This window comes from Lycorma delicatula, chromosome 2 (assembly GCF_047948215.1).
Source record: "Lycorma delicatula isolate Av1 chromosome 2, ASM4794821v1, whole genome shotgun sequence".
Lineage (NCBI taxonomy): Eukaryota > Metazoa > Arthropoda > Insecta > Hemiptera > Fulgoridae > Lycorma > Lycorma delicatula.
In genome coordinates, this window is record NC_134456.1 from 112582151 (window position 1) to 112601804 (window position 19654).

Sequence of the window (19654 nt, forward strand, 5' to 3'; positions counted from 1 at the left end):
ACGGCATATGAACGAGACATTCTTTACCCAGCATATCAGCTGGTTAAAGTATTTGAAAACAAATTGAAACGTGTACAACGTTGTATTGATGTTGGAGGAGGTCTTCTCAACATCTATTACAAATTATTCCGATTATTGTAATATCCGTTTCTATAAAATAAAAAAAATAAAAATTCAAAGTAATTTAAGAAAGTTTCGTCATTTCATTTCCGTAATTCAAGTGCACAGTAATTTTCCAAACGCTCTGTATAAATAAAAATTAAAAATAAAATACACTGAAAAGTAATTAAAATCTGTTTAAATAAAACTATTGTAAAATAAAAAAAAAAAATGAATTGTTGAAATTTCGACTTTCTGTATTCAAATTAAGGGTTAAACAGATGTGTATATTTCGTTTTTTGTATTAACTTCAAAAATTTAAATTTTAATGAAAAATTGAATATTTTCTTTTTAGTTCAATATTTAAAATTTGCTTTATTTTTTAAAAAAACTGTTTTTTATTGATCCTTTAAAACAGTGTTTTTACAATTGACAAGTGGACTAATGGTAATTAATGAGAAAAAAAATTACTAGTCATTTGTAGAGGCAGACTGTCCAGCGATGGAGTCTCATTCATCATTTATCATTGATTAATTATTGCAGAGGTAGATGTTTATATAGGTATTAGTGATTTTATTAGTCTTCATTCCAAACTGTTTTTACGGGGATTTGCAGGGATTATAATAAAAATAGTGTAATCGGGAAACGAAGTTGCTTTTTTTATGTTTACCTAGATTCCTGTGGAATCCTTACAAAAGTCTGTTACAATATTTCTTACGCAAAGTACTTTTAAGTCTACATATTTAGTTTACATTTCATACATACTCCACAGTCCACAAGTAATGAAACGAAAACTTTGGACTGAGAAGATGTTGTCGTAAAATTAAATTTTTGTTGGGAAAGCCGTAAGTTTGGCAACTGTAAATAAATGAGTTAGGATGTATATATGTTATACAGATCGCGTCATGAATGGATTGGTATCATACTCCACGGATGATAAAAGTAAACATAAACATATGTAATAAAAGTAAATTAAATTATGAAAATATTTAATAAGTTATTAGTGTGAAGGTATTAATGAAAATTGAGTTCATATTCAATTTTCTTTCTTTTTTAAATTATTTAATTAATACTAACTTACTGATAGATCAATATTGTTTCTATAAAAAAAAAATCTTTCGATTTTATTTAATAACACTGATCAATATGATTTTTGTCTCGCGTGTACCAATAGGTACTTAACGCAGTTTTTTATCCTGTTTTCAAACATGTATTTGGAATTTCTCCATCACCCACAGTTTTTTGTTATTTTAATTTTTTTAATATTCTGAAACGTTTCTCGTTCATTTGTCCATTGTTAAGAAAAACCCCCTAGAGCATTGTAAATATGATGGAACCAAATGAGCTAACTCAAAGGTTAGCGTTGCTACTGTTGAGTAGGTTCCGACGTGTATAGACATGTATTAACATGATCTAGTGTAGCACACATTCATCAGAACGATGCCAGTAGTGAGATAGTAGTGAACCAGTAAATAGGTCATTGTGACTACTTTGTGTGTCTGAACTATTGGGTATTACATACTCGTATTTACAACTTTATTTCTTTTGATTAGTCGTTAGTTACAAATTACCTAGAGTTTGTTAAAACCATCCTAACAATTTTTGTTATATATGTGGTGAAGTAACTCTCAGGTTCCAAAGGTGAAACCTTATTCCATTAGTAAAAAAGTGTTATAAACTTTATTTTGGGTGTAAATTCGGGGACCAAACAAGGACCTGGGCCCCACATATCTGTTGTTTATCGTGTTCTAGGCTTCTCACTGCATGGAAAAATGCCACATGCCATTTGCTATACTTATGATTTGAGCTGAGGAAAGGCGTTGATGAACTGTTTCCGAAAGGAATGGACTTTCAAAGGGAGGAGATTGTTATGGAATCAATAGTTCCTTTCTCGCTGCAGAACCTGAGTGAGGCGACTATGTTGATTAAAGGCGGCAAGAGTCCTGGGCCGAATGGAATCCCCCCGGAGGTCGCAAAAATTGTGGCCGTGGTATTGCGTGCAATGAATATGATATTTAAGATGGAATGGATACCTGAACGGTAGAGGGGTGCAAGGTTAGTCATGCTAAGGAAGAATGCTGGTCCTACGGTAGCACAGATATCGTTTCGACCACTTTGTTTATTGAATTAGATTATTATCCTGCTTCCAGCTATTCTATTTGACTCATTTTCTCTTTCGGTTCTTTTATTTTACAGAAAACTTTAACCGTGGCTTTGAAAAGGCCCAGAAAAAAATTTTCTGGAGCAGCACCCTCACTAATTAGCTACGAACCGCCACTGTTGACAGGAATTCTACGGATACTCTGAATTCGTTCAATTGGTTTGACTACGGTTTTAGTTTATTAAAAACCTCCGCTTTGAACTCCTCTACGACACTCACCATAAACTCCTTCGTGAGGGCGGTAGAGGAAGCAGTAACATTGTCGCTCGCTGTGGTTGATTCGTTCTTTGAGGAGCAATCATCGCACTTCCACTTCTAGTTGCCAGTCTGGGTTTGGATTAGGTAGCTATTAATACAATTCAGATGCACAGTTTTTCCACATAGACCATTATAAATTAGTATTTAATACTTTATCCGCACATGGCGCGCCACAAACGCCGCAGTTTTCTGACATTATGAAATTATTTCGAAAAAATATAAAATTAAAATTATTAAAAGAATACGGTTATTTAGGCTAGACAGGCGTACACATGTCGCAGAGATAACACATCTACTTTGAGCGGAAGACGAACTGCACGATGTTAACGCATCGGATACCGAGACTAGCTTGGTCTAAATTATTAGGATTAAAAGTGTTTTAGTTTTAATTATTAGAATTTCAAATATTATTCGCAATTATTACTACTATAAATAACTTCAGAGACAAGTTTCGAAGAAACTTTCAGGACATGTTCTACTGGTAAAAATTATGAAAAAGTCCACATAAACACACAAGAAATAAGCATACAAAAATTTTCACATAAACATATAGGTCTGGAAACGCTTTATTTTTGAGTAACGCTAGCAAAAGATTTCGCCCGAATTTCAGTTCTTTTAATCAGAAACCCTACTGTAATTTTTGTAAAATTTAAACAATTTGTAAAGTATATTTAATATATATAAAGAATTCAAGTACAATTGAACCGAGCTGACTGATTTTTTTTTCGGAAAAGTATTAATGAGATTTTCTAAATTTATTTAATCCGTTAGATTTTTACGAATTTTGCATTAATTAGAAAATCTCTAAATTACCGGTAACGTAATTTTTACAGCAAAATTTATTGTGTAACAATTTTTTGACACACTAATAAATAAATTAAGCATGAATTTATTTTATATAATGAAATTTTATTTCATTAATAACTTCTATTTTTTTTTTTTTTTTTTGTTATTATTGAATTATTATTTATCTTAATCATTTTTTTTTGCAAGCAGAGGTTAAAAATTATTAATAAATCAATGTATTTAAATTAAAAAAAGAAAGGAAATGAAGTCGAATTCGAACCAATGTGCCTCCCCCTTGTAAGATCAAAACATTTCATAAATTAAAATTTGATTTCTCGATAACTATGGAACCAATGAAAATAAGTACCACATATGATATATCGTTGAAAATCTCTAAAAGAGGGGTTATTACTGCAGTTAAGTATAAGTCCAAAATTCAAATGTTTTGGATCTTGGGCTTATTTAGACATTTTTGATCAAGTCGATTGCAATCAAAAGAGGAGGTGCATAACTAGATGTTACAATAGTCATAAATTTAAAATTCCAACGATCTACCGCTAATCGTTTTTTGAGTTATGCGAGATACATGCGTACGTACAGACGTCACGCCGAAATTAGTCAAAATGGATTCAGAGATGGTCAAAATGGATATTTCCGTTGAAATCTGAAAACCGAAAGTTTTTCGCGATCACAATACTTCTTTTAATTCGTACAAGGAAGTAAAAAATATTTCACTTAAAAAAAAATATAAATAGGAATAAATATAAGTAGGAAGTAAAACATATTTCACTAGTACCACCATACACGCGCAAATGAAATACGATGCGCGCGTGCTTTAAATAGAATCATTGAATTAAATAAGAAAAAACTATTATACTTAAATAAAATGATAAATATTTTAAATTAAGACACGAGTGTAAGTCGAGCATTTCGACTTAATAATATTTTTAAGTTTAATTGACTTTTTTTAAATTTTATTCCTTTTTCTAACTGAATATCCTCATTTACTTTTATTTTACTGAGGGAGATTTTTATACCTATTTCTTCAAATTAATCAATCAGTCCTAACTTACACGTACAATCCCGCAAATATAAATATATAATCTGCATTGTTTACCATATTCTGTATCCAAGTTTTAAACATTAAAAAATTAATTTAAAAAACCTTATATACGGTAATGAGAAATAATACTGGCTAACTTAAATTTACTGATATTAAAAAATATGGTTTGTACTTACTTTTCGAATCAATATTAGGGAATAACATATAAGTTATTCTATTGATCGAAATAAGTTATAAATTTTTTAATATTTTCCAGACCTTCACAAGTCAAACGTACGTTAAATCAAAAGTAGTATTATCTATCTATCTATTATTATTATTATTATTATTATTATTATTATTATTATTATTATTATTATTATTATTATTATTATTATTATTATTATTGTTGCTGTTGTTCTTATTATTATTATTTTTGTTGTTGTTGTTCTTATTATTATTATTATTAAATATAAATTCCGGGACTTTTTTTAAATATATAGATAAAAAATGTTTAGTATATGTTTACATCAACAAGGTTTTAAGTATTTAAGTAAATGATAGATACTGTTTTCTGTTGAAAATCCTGATTTATAATTTAGACGTTCTGAAACATTATCATCTGAAAAGAACATTTTTCAAACTGAGGAAAAATACACTTAATGAATTAGTTGAAGTACTGCTAAGATTTATAACTTATGAATGATTCGGAAACATTCATTAATTATAAATAACTTGGAGGAGAAAATAAACAATAAGAAAATAATTGTACGTAACATGTTCTACATTTATTTTACTAAAACTGTCTGCCTCTATTGGTATGAGTTTGAATAATTATGTAAATATATCAGAATTTTTTTTTATATACTTTTTTCAATCAATTCCTTATTTATTTATTTAATAGATACAGTAATCAAACTAATGGTTATAGGTCCTTGAAATGTCAGTTCCAAATACAAGACGCCTTTTCAAGAATAAAAATCTTTCTATCCCAAACTAATTATGAAAAAAAGGCTAGGAGTGAAGTGCTTTCCTTTTGCTTTCTTCGGTTTTAAAAAACATATTGTTGTGTTGATACACCGAAATACAGTGAACATCAGCGAAGTCCTCTAATTACTCAGTGATACAAGTGACATCATCACTTTGTTCAACACAATATTAACAATTTTCTGCTTTTATAAACAACAGATCTTTCTACATTTAAAAATGATATCATACTTTTTTTTTGTATTAACGAATATTTTAATTAAACTAGAATCTTTTTAAGTGTTTTTGCCCAAAAAAGAGAGAGAAATTCCATTAAAGCTGGATTTTTCCGCAGGTGCTTAATTTGTCATGCAGTTTAGGATATTTTTCATTTTGTCGTTCGCCCTGTCCTAACCGTGGGGACGAGTAACTGGATTGGGTTAATCGTCACGTGATTTATTTATAGATTTTTTGAACGGAAAGGATTGGGATAAGCTGGCGGTCTAATGCAGAGATGCGTTGTATTATATATTGGAACTAGTTCGAGAGATCAATTATTAACAGCTAAGGATTTCAGCTGAAAATGATTATAATGTTATATATGATGGTATAACAATATCTCACCTTTTTATTTTTAATAGTGATATTGATGTTTCACATTGCTTCCTATCTGAGTTCCGGTTATTTTAAGTTAAGTGGATGAACTTTAATTTATTGAAAATATTGTCTTTGAATAAACAAGGTAAATTTGAATAAATGGTTTTTTTCTTTGAATAATTGGTAAATTGTAAATGAAAAGTAAAAGTAAATGCAGTTTATTAACTTTTTGTGTACTCAGTTCCTAGTTAAATTATATTAAAAATGAATACATGATAACATACATATATAAATTATGTACATGATAAATGAAAAAAAAAATCATGAATAAATGATGTTCATGAATGTATAAATGAATACATAGTAAAAGTAAATTTACTTTAATAATAGATCAAGTTACTTTTTGAAAATTGAGTGAATTTTTTTGGTTCTCTTTTTAAAATTGTGTTATGTTATTTATAAGAAGTTTGTATTTTTTGTATTAAAGGGCATTGTTTCTCCCTATGAAGATAATTATAGTATTAACAGTAATAGTGTTATTATTTTGTAGTGGCTAATATTTTATCTCTGTTTATTATTATACTAAGATTACTAAAGTAATGTTCTTGTTTCATTTATTGCATTATTTTATCTTAATACTTCAACTTTCCAGAGAACGATTTTTAAATTATGCTGTAGAATTTGTGCAATCATATGCTATGATTGCACAAATAATAACAATATGTTTTTATTATTTTTGTAAATAATATATTTTAAAACGAGATACTGAAAATAAAGCATTATTATTATTATTATGGGATTTGGCAGCCAACTCGCATTTAAAAATTATAACTTAACTTCAAAAAAGAGCGCTTAAAGTGGTTTCAGGCTTTTTGTCAAACGACCCAAATTTAAACCTTTTTAAGCAATGTAGTAAGTTGACCCCTCTAGGTCACCATTATTTCTCACTTCGTAAATTATTTTTCCAAAGTAACAAATACCTAGTAAAACGCAATGTACCCCTTTATTTGCGACCCAAGAGAATGTACACGGTAATTATTATTTTACCATATGAAATTATACGGTCTAATTATTATAATTATTTTAATCTATAGGGTAAGAAGACTTTAAAAATCCAAATTCCAACGATTTTTAATAAATTTCCTTCACGTATTTTAGAAATAAATATAAAAAAAAATATTTGAAAAAAAGTTTAATTATTTATTAGCAGGAATTTATTAATAAGTATTTTTATTTTTATTATAAAATATTTTTTGTACTATGTACTTTGTATTTGATTTTTTTTTGTGGGCTATTATCAGTATTTTCCTTTTGATTATAAGATGTGTGATCTATGTATTATTTATTTTTGTATTTTGTATTATAATATGCAATCGTTAATCTATAATATGCAAGAACAGCCTAAATTGAGATGGATACGTGTATTAAAAGGTACCTTTACGTAAAGTTTTTTTAAAAATAATTTAAGCTTATAATAATTTTTTACTGAAATCTATTTAATACAACTTTATAAATTAATCTCATATTTAATTAATTTGTATTTACTTTTGTTTTACTTTCTGAAGCCACCTTAATTATTTATTTGAAAAGATTTTAATTATTATTTAAGAATATAGGTATAATTTTTACTGTATTTATTTTTTGTGTTGTACTGTATAAATGTATAAATAAATTTTATTCAAATTGTGTTAATACAGGAAACTGCTGATAAGTCTTATGTCTTAGCGGGACCCTATATTGTACAATTCTATGATAATATATAAATAAAGTATATTATTATTATTATAACTTTAACTTTACTATACGATTAAAAATACTTATTGTTTTCATCTGGTACAATCTTCCATTACATTCGTAAAATTTGGTTTTAAATTTACGTAAAATATAGGTTTCTGCAAATATTTCAAAAACTAGTTCGTAGAATAAAGTTTTGAATATATAAGAATTATTAAATATTTTAAAAACATTAGATTGTATTTCTAAGAACAGGAATGTTCTTTTTCGGTTAAGTAACACAAAAATTCTTCGTTTTCCAGTGCTGGGAATCATTTAAGTTTTTTCATAAACGTGTTGTGGATCGACTTCATTCTACTGGGTGAACTAATTCATCGTTAATTACAAGTTAGTGTAAAATAAAAATAAGAGCTATAAACAATCAAACCAATTTTGTGACTAAACCTATGACAAAAAGATACTGTCGACTGTAATAAAATATTTTTTTCTAATATTAAATAATGTACTATTTTAATATTATTACAATCATATAATAAATATTAAATGTTAATCACTTAATTAAATGATGACTTATTAAATTATACTTATCAGCTGAAATGCTAATAAATTATTTTAAATAGCATTCCATGAACATATTACACGCATTAAAACATTTATTAACGAGATATTCTATTTTTAGCTCACCATAGATAAATCTTTCAGAACCTTATTCTTTAGCCTATTTGCATTAATAATACCTGACCTCTTTTTTCCAATAATGATATCCTTTGTTTTAAATTTTTAACATTGAAAGGAAAAGGATGTTATACGGTTTTCTACTCAAATAATCGATTTAAAAGAACGCGTTGATTTCGGAAATCTTTTTTAAAATGTAGTTTTTTAAACGTATGAAATATAAATTGAGACTTTTATAATTGTGCTTCTTTTTTTTGTTCATATACAAATGTAGTAAAGTACAGGTTTATTGATTAACTTTTCCAGAGTTATAAAAACTTTTATGAAATTCCTATCTAGGTTAATTCTGCGCTACATTGTTTATATTTGCAGTAAAATAACGATAAAAGATTAATAAAAATAATTTATTACCTTACATATGTAACTTAAAAATAATTAATCTAATTCGTAAGTAATCATAATTTATTTAATTTTAGTACTTTTACTATCAAGTAATTAAGCATTATTCATTTGTTCCCACTATTATATACAGAGTAAATCCCATTTACTATTTACTTTTCTTTTTTTTTTAGTAAAAGTAGATTTTTTTTTTAAAGTTGCCGTCCCGGACCAGGATTCGAACTACACTTCCTCCAGATAAAAAAAAAGAGACGCAAATATTTCACTGCATTGAAATAATAGGATATGCGGATACTTACACAGGATATGCGGTACTTGCAGGCTGTTTTTGTCTTAGGCTTAATTTAAAGATGTAGTTTATTAAAAATATGTTTGTGTACTGATTCATTCTTGAACTAAGAAAACTTTTTTTTCCTCGCTTTAATGTGTATAAATAAAGGCATGTGTTAAAAAAAAATATGAATGACATTAAATTTATTAACAGTTATCACAATTTTTATCTAAAACAGTTTTTTGTATTCCCGAATCTTTATCTTACGTACGGTTAAGAAGTACTCAAAAAATAGACACCAGTATTATAACTATCTCAAAAAGTCTATAAAAGGGTTATAAAATAATTATTATGATAAAGAAAGTTCAAAGCTATTTTAATTCTGATAGTGTGTTTCTTAAGATCGATAATGGATATATGGATTCAAATAGCAAATAATATTTTTAAGTTTTTTTTTTAAACTTCAGTTTTAAATCGTATGTACTTAGTGTTTTCAAGTATTTTTAGGACTCACTTTTTTCTGTTTAGCCTCCGGAACTACCGTAAGGTTGTATTTGTAGGACTGAATGAAAGAATCGATACGTTATTTATGGAAAATCAAAGTTTTTAAATTCTAATAACTTCATATTCCTTTTTTTGACCTCCGGGACCATCGTTAGGTATTGCTTTTCCATCGTCCGCTTTTTTTAATTGCAATGTCTCAAATATTAAATACAAGTAAAATTATCAAAACACATCAACTTATATTAGCAGTTGTGTATGCTTATTAGCTGACCACAGTGCTCCTTTAAGAGACAATTAATATTGTACTCAATCGTTGGCCTGAAAGCTAAATTTAGATTTTTCTTCCCAATTATATATATATATATATATATCAATCAGCCTTTCTTTGTGTGCTTCCTCGAATTTACTTCAATTATGAATGAAAATTTTACAAAAAGTTTGAGAAGTTACTGTTATGAAATTTAACTGAAGTGTAAATAAGTGGCCTTATTTAAACTTCAGTTAAATTTGATGAAGGCGCATTCCTCGTTTATTAGGGAAAAACGAATGACCTGAGATAAGCCATATTTTAGTTTATAACAAACAAATATAATTTTTAAATGTAAGTTTAGTGCTTGTTCTAATCATTAAAATGTAATAATAATATATGCTTTTTATTTTACAAATACTTCATTATTTTAACAACACATTTGAAGGGATATACCGTAAATATTATAAGATAAATAATAATTCTATTTCGAATATTAAGGTGAAAGCTTTTGACATCACTACTGCCCAGTTTATATTGCCAAGTATATTTTTTATATTAGTTTCATGTTAAATAAAATGGTTTAAGTTGAATGATTTACTAGTTTAATAAAAATAATTACTTTGTAAATATTGTTAAAATGGAAACATGGAATCTGTTTCTATCTCCGATTAAGTAAGGCTGACAAAAGCTTAACTTTAAAATATAAATTTAACATATGTGAATTTTGATTCATACTTTGGTGAATAGAAGTAATAAAAAGTGAATTATATGATATATTATAACATTAACCACCCAGTGATTCTATAATAAGGTTATTGTAAACTAAAAACAATAAAATAGAAAATAATAGTTTTCTGAAAAAAATTAGTAAGTATTATTTTGAGAACCATCTCTAGGCTAAACATACTCGACCTAACCTTTAAAAACATTTAACTATTCGATTTTTTTTAAATATATAAACAACACTCTTGTTGTTTTGTTTTTTTTTTATATGAATTCTTATTAAAAAGGTACAAAACAAGTTTTAATTTGTGGTTATAATAGTTTAATCAAAATTATTAAGTGTGAAACTAAGATTTTTATTTCATATTAAATTTATAGGTTTTACTCAAGACTTATTTTAAAGTCATTTCAAAACTTTTAATAGTTACTTAAAAAAAAAATGAAACTGACATCAAGATCATACACGTATATAGAATTATAAGATTTCGACTGTTCCTACCAATGCTGTTTATTATATATAATGTGTATTGGGTCTGAAAAGGTTTAAGACGAGATGATATCTCGATTTTTGATGATTTTATTAACGGTTCTACAAATCTTATGCAAAAACTCACATTACCTTCTTTAGAGAAAACCATATAACACTAACGTGACGCATACATATAGAATTCCCACTGTCGAAAATATTTTTTACCAATTTTCAGACCAATTTCTTGTACCAAAGACAATTTTTCAACATCATGGTACCACCGCAAAAAGTAGCTGCGTCGATTGTAACAAGATTTATTTCAATCGGATTAATAGCAAAAACGTTAAAACCGAACAAACATAAAAAAATACGAGTTGAATACATAACCTTCTTTTTTTTATTCGGTTAAAAAAAGCAATCAGAATTTTATAATCGTTGTTTACTTACGTAAAGAAAACTAAAAATGTTTTCAAGTTGTAATAATGGTTATCATTTATGAATTATTTTATATAATAACACAGTTACCATTCTGAGTTAAATCAAGAATTTTTTTCTAATATTGACCTACAGAAATATTCATAGATGTAACATTTTTATACAACTTTTTGATAATTGACAAACACAAATATAAATAGGAAACTAAAACTGATGATTATCCGTGTACTTAACTTTGTAATTCAAATACTTTTTTTAATTTATATTTCACATAATAGTTCCGTATCAGTTCAATCAACAAACAGGTTTTAAAATATAGCTTAGTTTCTTCAGACTCGGAAGAGCTGTAAGTGATCTGAAATAAATTCTTTGTTTACTACTTTACTAAGAATATAATTAGTGTTAATATGTTCTTAATTCTGTTTCTCTTCTTTAGTTTTTCCCTTTACACTTTAACAACTCTCTTATAAAATTAAAAAATAATAATCATTTAATACCTAAATATCTGATAGTGCTCAAATTATAATTAAAAAGACTACTAATAGTCAAATAATGAAACCAACAGTTTTTTTCATAATAATATTTCGGTGTTTGATCGCTAATACGCCGTTAGAAAAACTGATATAAGGGAAAAGTTTAACAATAAAACTTGTGAAACGTGTTTGATTCGAGTCCTTTGAGAGATAACAAAAAAGAGCATTATCTACTTAAAGCCAAAGATCACCTCTATTGTGATCAAAATAATCTACTCTAAGCGATGTACGATTTAGTAGCAAAAGTGTGTGTTGAATTAAAGTAGAAGTTCTATAAAAATAAAGCAATGGTTTGTTGGTATTAGAAAAATTGCGAGTAAACTTTTATTGTTAATCGACATCTTACTGTAGTTAACCGTAGCCTATTTCGTAATCTAATTATAAAATAATACCCGTTTAAATAGTATAAAATAAAATATACTATAAAAATATTACAATAGATGTTTATTTTGTTTTTTCTAAGAATAAATTGTAGGAAATATTTATTTGAATAGACATTCATTCTCACGGGACAATAATAAAATCAAATTTTGTATAAAAAGTATTTTATACAAATTACCTTTAAAATCTGTATTTTAATAAAGATTTTAAAGGTATACTTTAAAATCTATATCAAATAATACTTTATAATAGCTACAATAAGCACTGATTTTAACTTATAATAAAAATAGTTTAAAAAATGCAAACTATTAAATAGGCTTAATAAAATAATTCTTTGAAGTAATGAGATAGTGGAACTCAAATGTGTTTAGAATGGTATTTTTATAAGCCTTTCCTGAACCCCTTTCTCATCGCACTAATCGACCACACAGTAAAAAGCGAGTGTAATTTATACTTTAGTACAAGGTGTAACCGCAATCCAATACAGATAATAGTGGTGACCTTATGTATTTTGCTATCTGGTAATAATGTGACCGCAATTCGGGTGCGCCGAAGTTATCCAAGTAATTAGACAAAAACCTACGGTTTGTTCAACTTAATACTTAATAATAGTTAATTGCTACAATTAGGGTATTTTAACTTAGTATCTTTAAACTTGAGTTTCAATAAAATAAAATAAAATAATAATTACACAAAAGGTATCTTATTTCATAATAAAACATTTATAAATTATTTCTGTTGATTATTTTATGTATTACTATAACATATTTGATGATAAACTATGATAAATTACATTTTAATTACGTAAAGTATTAATAATAAAATATAAATTACCTATTTCAATGGTCCACAGTTGTTTATTCCTGCTCTGGGCGTTATTATGCACACAATATTCAGAACCCTTTTCGCTCAAGAAGCATTTTCATCCGCAGTCTGCAACAGATGACAATTTTATTTGTGGTAACTTGACGTCATTGTTATGAGTTATTATGACATCACCATTAAGTGATGTTAATAACTTGCTATTTTAAAAGTTGGTTATTTTTTGTTCTATGTTATTGTGACAAATGATCTGCTTTGAAACAGATGTTATATGCAATTAAGTGCAAATTATTGTCGTTTACTAAATACTTATATATATATATATATATAATGTTTACGTGATGCAATAAAAATAGAGATCAAAATATTTAATTCTTGGTTCACCTTTTGCATATTAACTGTTTTTGAGTGTATGCATGTATAGCGTAAAAAGAAAATGTTTGCATATACATGTGTTTATTTTATTTTTTCTTATTATTTATTGTGTTTTTTTTTTTTACTGCATAAAAAACTTCTAATAAAATTTAGTATGAATTTCAAAATTTATGAAGTTCTCTTAATTTGATTCTCCTTCAGTACTTGTACAAAAAGTGCACTGCATTCTATTTGCAACAACTACTGTTTGAAATGTAAATATGCTTCTTTGTAATACTTCAAAAAAGTCTAAACGATAGTTTTAAAGTTCCTTAAAAGCTGTTCGCATTGGATACCTTCATTGGATCAGCCTTCTATATTTAAGAGAAAGAATTTTGTTGAAATTGCTACTGTTAATATTCTTACCGATATTTCAGAGAAAGGTAGTGTTACTTTCAGTTGCATGGCGAGTTGTGAATGAAAATGTATCTTTCTTACGTTTTGAGGTATGAGAAGTATGAAAATACCATTCACTTAAATTGGGATTTTCTTATATATATATATATATATATATATGGGCCTATGGATAAACTTTTTTGGCACAAAACTCGCCGAAACTACTTAATCAATTTCATTGAGATTTAAATATGCTGTAGCAGTGTATCTGAAGTTGTGCATATGAGAATTTTTTGAAGATTGGTTGAGCCGTTCTTGAGTTACGGTCAATTTAAGGTCAAAACATTTGAGTGGGGCAAATTAGAAACGTGGTTCGTTATAATGCTGCAGTCTGAAACCTTGACTTTATCTGCGGTATTTATTATTAGAATTATTACAAAAAATTAAAAAAATATTAAAAACTAATTAAATTAACGAAAATTCAGTCTTGCACATAACTGCGAAAATTTTTTAAATTAATTTGGTGTTTCGTTGTTGTATAAATTAGGTTGAATCATAATCATTTTTAAAGGAATTAATTCTATCCAACTTTCTTCTCATAAATAATTTCATATTCAAACAGATGTTTTAGGTTTTAAGAGAAAATATAAAGTCAAAGCAAGTAAAAATAAAACTTGAGAATGTTAGTTGTTTACTTTTTCATGAGAATGTCCCTTCTTACACCTAATCTTGTCCTTCTCCAACATACCCAAACTAATGATGGAAGCAGAATTACCTTATTATGTTGTTGAAACAAGAATAGTTAGATATTAAAAAACTTTAATTACAGTAAAGGAAAATTTATTAAAATTCAGTTAGAAGAGTGTTAAAAATATATAATTCAGTATATATATAAAATATAAACTTACTTCAAGCAATACATAATAACAAGTATACTCGTACTTAATCCGCTTTGTAATATATATGCTTAACATAATTTTTTCCATATTAATTATAATTTATTGGAAATCTTTGTATTCAGCATATTAGCTAAATAATATCTTATTTTCTTTCTAAATTCAGTACTAAATAAATCTAATACTAACAATGCTAATTGGTAATGAAAAACTTATCTTTCAATTGAGAAAGATGAGTTTCATTTTGAACTGAAAAATGCGATGATTTCTGAAAACAGAAATTTTAAAAACTTGTAATAAAGTTTATATCGATTTGTCCTATAAGAGCCTTATGCATTGATCCCGTAGGAGACGACACCCACCACCACCACCCCTTTTGTATCTAGCTCTTATGGGCTTTATCATCTTTAAAACCTCGGTATTTGATATATCAGTAAAAATGAAATATGTCAAATATTATAAATATTGACATAGGATGAAAATCGATAGGATGCCACCGATACGAATGACACAAGTGACATTCCCATCGGTGTACTACTATCTATAAAGAACTCATGACAAAACACATCAACTAAGTCTTAAACAACACTGAATGAACTAAATAAAATCGAAGGAACTGAACTACCTACTCGAAATAGGTAAAGTTGAGTCTAGCACATAACGTCAACCCACAATAAAAACAAAAATATAAAACAAAATCAATCAAAACAACAAGAATACAAGAAAGAAAAACCTAAGCAGGACTCTAAATTCCTTCAACAATTCTCTCTTTTGATAAATAGACTGTAAAGTTTCCTCAATTGCGCCTGGGCCTAGTTTCTCCAATTTACACGAAGATCTAACGCCGATCCAATAATAGTTTTTATATAATAATTTTATAATAATAATTTTTCGAGCCAAAAAATTGTCTCCGTTAGCATTAAGTCGTACTTAGAGTATTCATACAGCACATGGTAGGTATCTTCCAACCGTCCATAATGTGGACACATTCCTGAATCCACCAGGCCGAATCTCTGCCGTCTTTTCCTGGAGGCGCCATGCCCAGAAATAAATTACGGCACATACTTGTTGGGATCATTATGTACTGAATATCATCCTGCTGTGCTCTTTTATTTTGCAGTTTATCAGATTTCCACTCATAGAACTCCTCATTATAGCTAATAATAGTATCACCAAATTCTATCAAACTCAGATTATTAAATAACCTCTTTTGAACAGCTCTGTTTTCTATTCAGTGCTTATTCTTAAAACCGGGTGTTAAAAAATTGCGGTAAAAAGTGGCAAAACCCACCGGGTTGGTCTAGTGGTTAACGCGTCTTCCCAAATCAGCTGATTTGGAAGTCAAGAGTTACACCGTTCAAGTCCAAGTAAAGCCAGTTATTTTTACACGGATTTGAATACTAGATCGTGGATACCGGTGTTCTTTGGTGGTTGGTTTTCAATTAACCACACATCTCAGGATTGGTCGAACTGACAATGTACAAGACTACACTTCATTTACACTCATCATACATATCATCCTCTGAATAATTATCTAAACGGTAGTTACCGGAGGCTAAAAAAAAAAAAGTGGCGAAGTATGGCCACACTACTTCTAAATAACTTTTCAGTTAAACTTAGAAAAATGAAATTTAGTAAAAATTTTCCTATATTAAATGATCTATTTCTTGGTATGAGACTACTAATTGGAGTGTATTGAAGACCACTTTTGAAATTAGAAGTGAAAAATATTAAATGACTCACACTATGGTCTTGGTTGTCAGGGCCCGAAGGTTTTTACGTATAATGTTTTTCGAATGCCCTTTAAAATGAAGCGTCACAGTCCTACTATTCCAATTTAAAATCTTTGACACATCTTGGGTGCACTCTGAATCTTAGGTTGTAGTGATCTCACACCGAAAAATAGATTGCTTTGAAGTAGGAGCCGTCATTTTTCTATTTTAAATTGTTGAAATGTTATTTAAGGTTGCCTGCCGTACTTTGTTAACATCCGACATAATTCCACATCACCAGTTATTATTATAAAATCGATCTAAAGTTGGTTTAGTATAGCATTAGAGTAGATTTTACTGTTTATAAATGGAGGTTTAACTTAGTATTTTCTTACCTATCAGACTTTATTATCTACATATCAAACGAATAAAAACTTATCATCAATAGCAATATTAAGATCACTCATTTTTTTACTGTTTTGGTCACCCTTGTTTCAACCATGTTATTGAATTTAGCCAACAGTACTCCTAGATAAAAATCACCAATATTTAGCGATATAAAATTATTAAGTCACCTTTATTCTCTCTATTTTAATAATCATCTGAATGTTCTCTTTAACTAGCGTATTTAACTCTATAAATTTTTTAAACTATTCCCTTATTGCTGTGAAAGGTTTCAGATAAATCATTAATATATTATAACGGTTCTAAGTTAAATAAGGATCTTAAGCTCTTAAGGGACTCCAAACTCTAAGTTCTTAAGCTCTAAGCTCTTAAGGGGCACAAGCTTGGTAATATATTATCTTAAAATAAAAATCCATATCATCTAGATAAGATTTCAACCAAACTAATATATCTTCGCCAGTTATGGCATATTTTTGATCAGAATAGCCTGCGGGAAATTAAAAACCTTACTAAAATCAATATCTCCAATATCCGTATGTATTTTTTTTAAAACGTCATAGAAAATTTATTATTTCTTTTTAAATTAGTTGTCTTGGACCACTTTTTCTTAAAACCAAGGTAGCTGGTAAAATACGTGTTTAACTGTTTTACATAGATGTTATTGCACAAGTCTTTCAAACACTTTCACAACAATGCACAATATTGAAATCTCCAGTTTTACGTACTATCCTTACAGTAAAATCTTCCCTTAAGTTTGAGAATATCTCCAAATTTAAGCTAAAATTATAAATCCAAGCTAAGACTGGTACAACAAGTCAGTAAGTTCAGTAATAATAAATACGGAATTCCATTAAGCTATGGCGAATATTGTGCTCGAAGTGATTTTCCATACTAAACGACGACTTCAACAGATTCAGTAGGAATATCAATATATTCACAAATCTTGTCACCTGAATCTATCAGCACACTACTACTTTCCTGTTGATGCATACGGGTTGATAAACTAACTGAAAATAGATCAAAATTTTCATTCAATTTTCTGGTGTCAGTGTCAATTATATATTCTTATCATTTTACAAAATTGCAATCGATCGTACTCAGATTTCTTTTTTAAAAAATATTTGCAGATAATAGCCACGGAATACTATTCAATTATCCATTAACACTCTTACTTAGCAGCCTGACACCGGTTTATAATTTCCGTATCTTTTTTTAGGGATGAAATGAATTTTTTAGTGTATGAAAAATATCAAATTTCACCGGGATTCGAATCCCAGAACCTTCCTGTTGAAAAATAACAGAAGTAAAAATAAGTATTAAAAGTAATTTTTTTTAATTGAATTGTATAGGTAGACATTTTAATAAATAATTTTAATGATAAATATAATTTTTTTACAATAAATTTTAATTATAATGATTGCGAAAATGTTAAATGCAAAGATATTATTAATATATTATAAATCGATAAACATTGTTTTAACAGAACATTATTTTATAACGAAGAAAATTATCAAATTAAATTTATAAAGACTGAGCTGTACAAAAAATATACTAAACTAATTCTATGATGTTTTTTCCACAATGTAGGCTCAACATAAAATTTAAAAAATTTTCCGGACGAATTTGAATAGTTTTTCTTTTCTTTCATTAGTTAAATCTATACCACATAGTTATTTGTATCTATTCATGTAGTTACTTAACAGACTTCAGTCTTAAAACAAAAATTATATATATTTTTATAAAAATAAGCCTAAATTTTATATTAGGTTTACACATGTGAGTGTATATGTAGATAACTAATTCACCATACAAACTCAAAGCTTGCTAGTGGAAACATGAAAATAATATATAAATGATAATATATTTATATTTATAAAATAATACTTATACAAGCCTAATCGTAATTCAAAGTGGGGAATTTGCGGATAAAGGTTTTGAGTCTCTATCACTTCGCCACCTAAGTTTGGAGTTTCAATATAATAATACCAAATAATTAAGAAAATCTTGCCTCTGAATAAAAAAAATCAACCACTGTTGTATTTTTATAATGAGAAAATGTAAGATTGACATTAATCTGAGATATAATCCAATTTTATTTGATTCGTTTCTGTAGTTTTTAATCTCTCCCTTTCTTCTCTTATATGTAACATTCTCAATCCTAAACATATCGATTAGAGGTAAACAAACTTGTTTTGGCGGTCGTAAGTATTTTCTTTAAAAAACCTAATTCAGTATGTTTTTTTATTGCTAGTAAAATGAGAAACATAATCCAATTTTCTGTGCTTTAAATTTCTAACTGAAAAAAAAATCTGAAATTGATTATTTATCTATATAAATAAACTTTTCTGAAGTAACAATAACAGAAACAAGCTGTAATTGTTTTATTTTTTTTTTAATTTTTGGAAAAACTGTTAAAATCTAAAGAAGCTGAAATATCAATTTTTAGTATATTTATCTACATTAGCAATTAATATAATTTACTGTTTCTGAAAATCTGAATATTTTTTATGTGAACCGAATTTTCAATTAAACATTAAGCTTAAAAACTTTTAGTCAGAAACTTTTTATAAATTAGACTATATTCTAGTGAAATATTCAAGTCTTACTGAATTTTAAATGGCTTTTTTATTTTTAATATATTAGCTTCTGTTTTAGTGTCGCATAATAAAATTAATGACCGGTTTAAATTGTAGTGGACTTTATAATGTAGAATGATTTATGTGCTTCTTTAACAAACAGAAAGACACGAAAACTAGCCTAGAGCAAGAGTAATTTGTACTACTTTT

The 19654-nt window shown here is 27.4% G+C and overlaps 1 protein-coding gene across 5 annotated transcripts in view; it reads right to left on the reverse strand.

Annotated features, from left to right (window-relative positions):
• The window catches only part of smog (G-protein coupled receptor 158 smog), a 339219-nt gene that overhangs the window by 262480 nt on the left and 57085 nt on the right, over window positions 1-19654 (reverse strand). For all 5 annotated transcript variants that reach the window (XM_075356095.1, XM_075356091.1, XM_075356094.1 and 2 more), the window contains exon 2: window positions 13118-13216. The gene's annotated coding sequence lies outside the window, so the exon portion shown is untranslated. The remainder of the gene's footprint in view (window positions 1-13117; window positions 13217-19654) is intronic.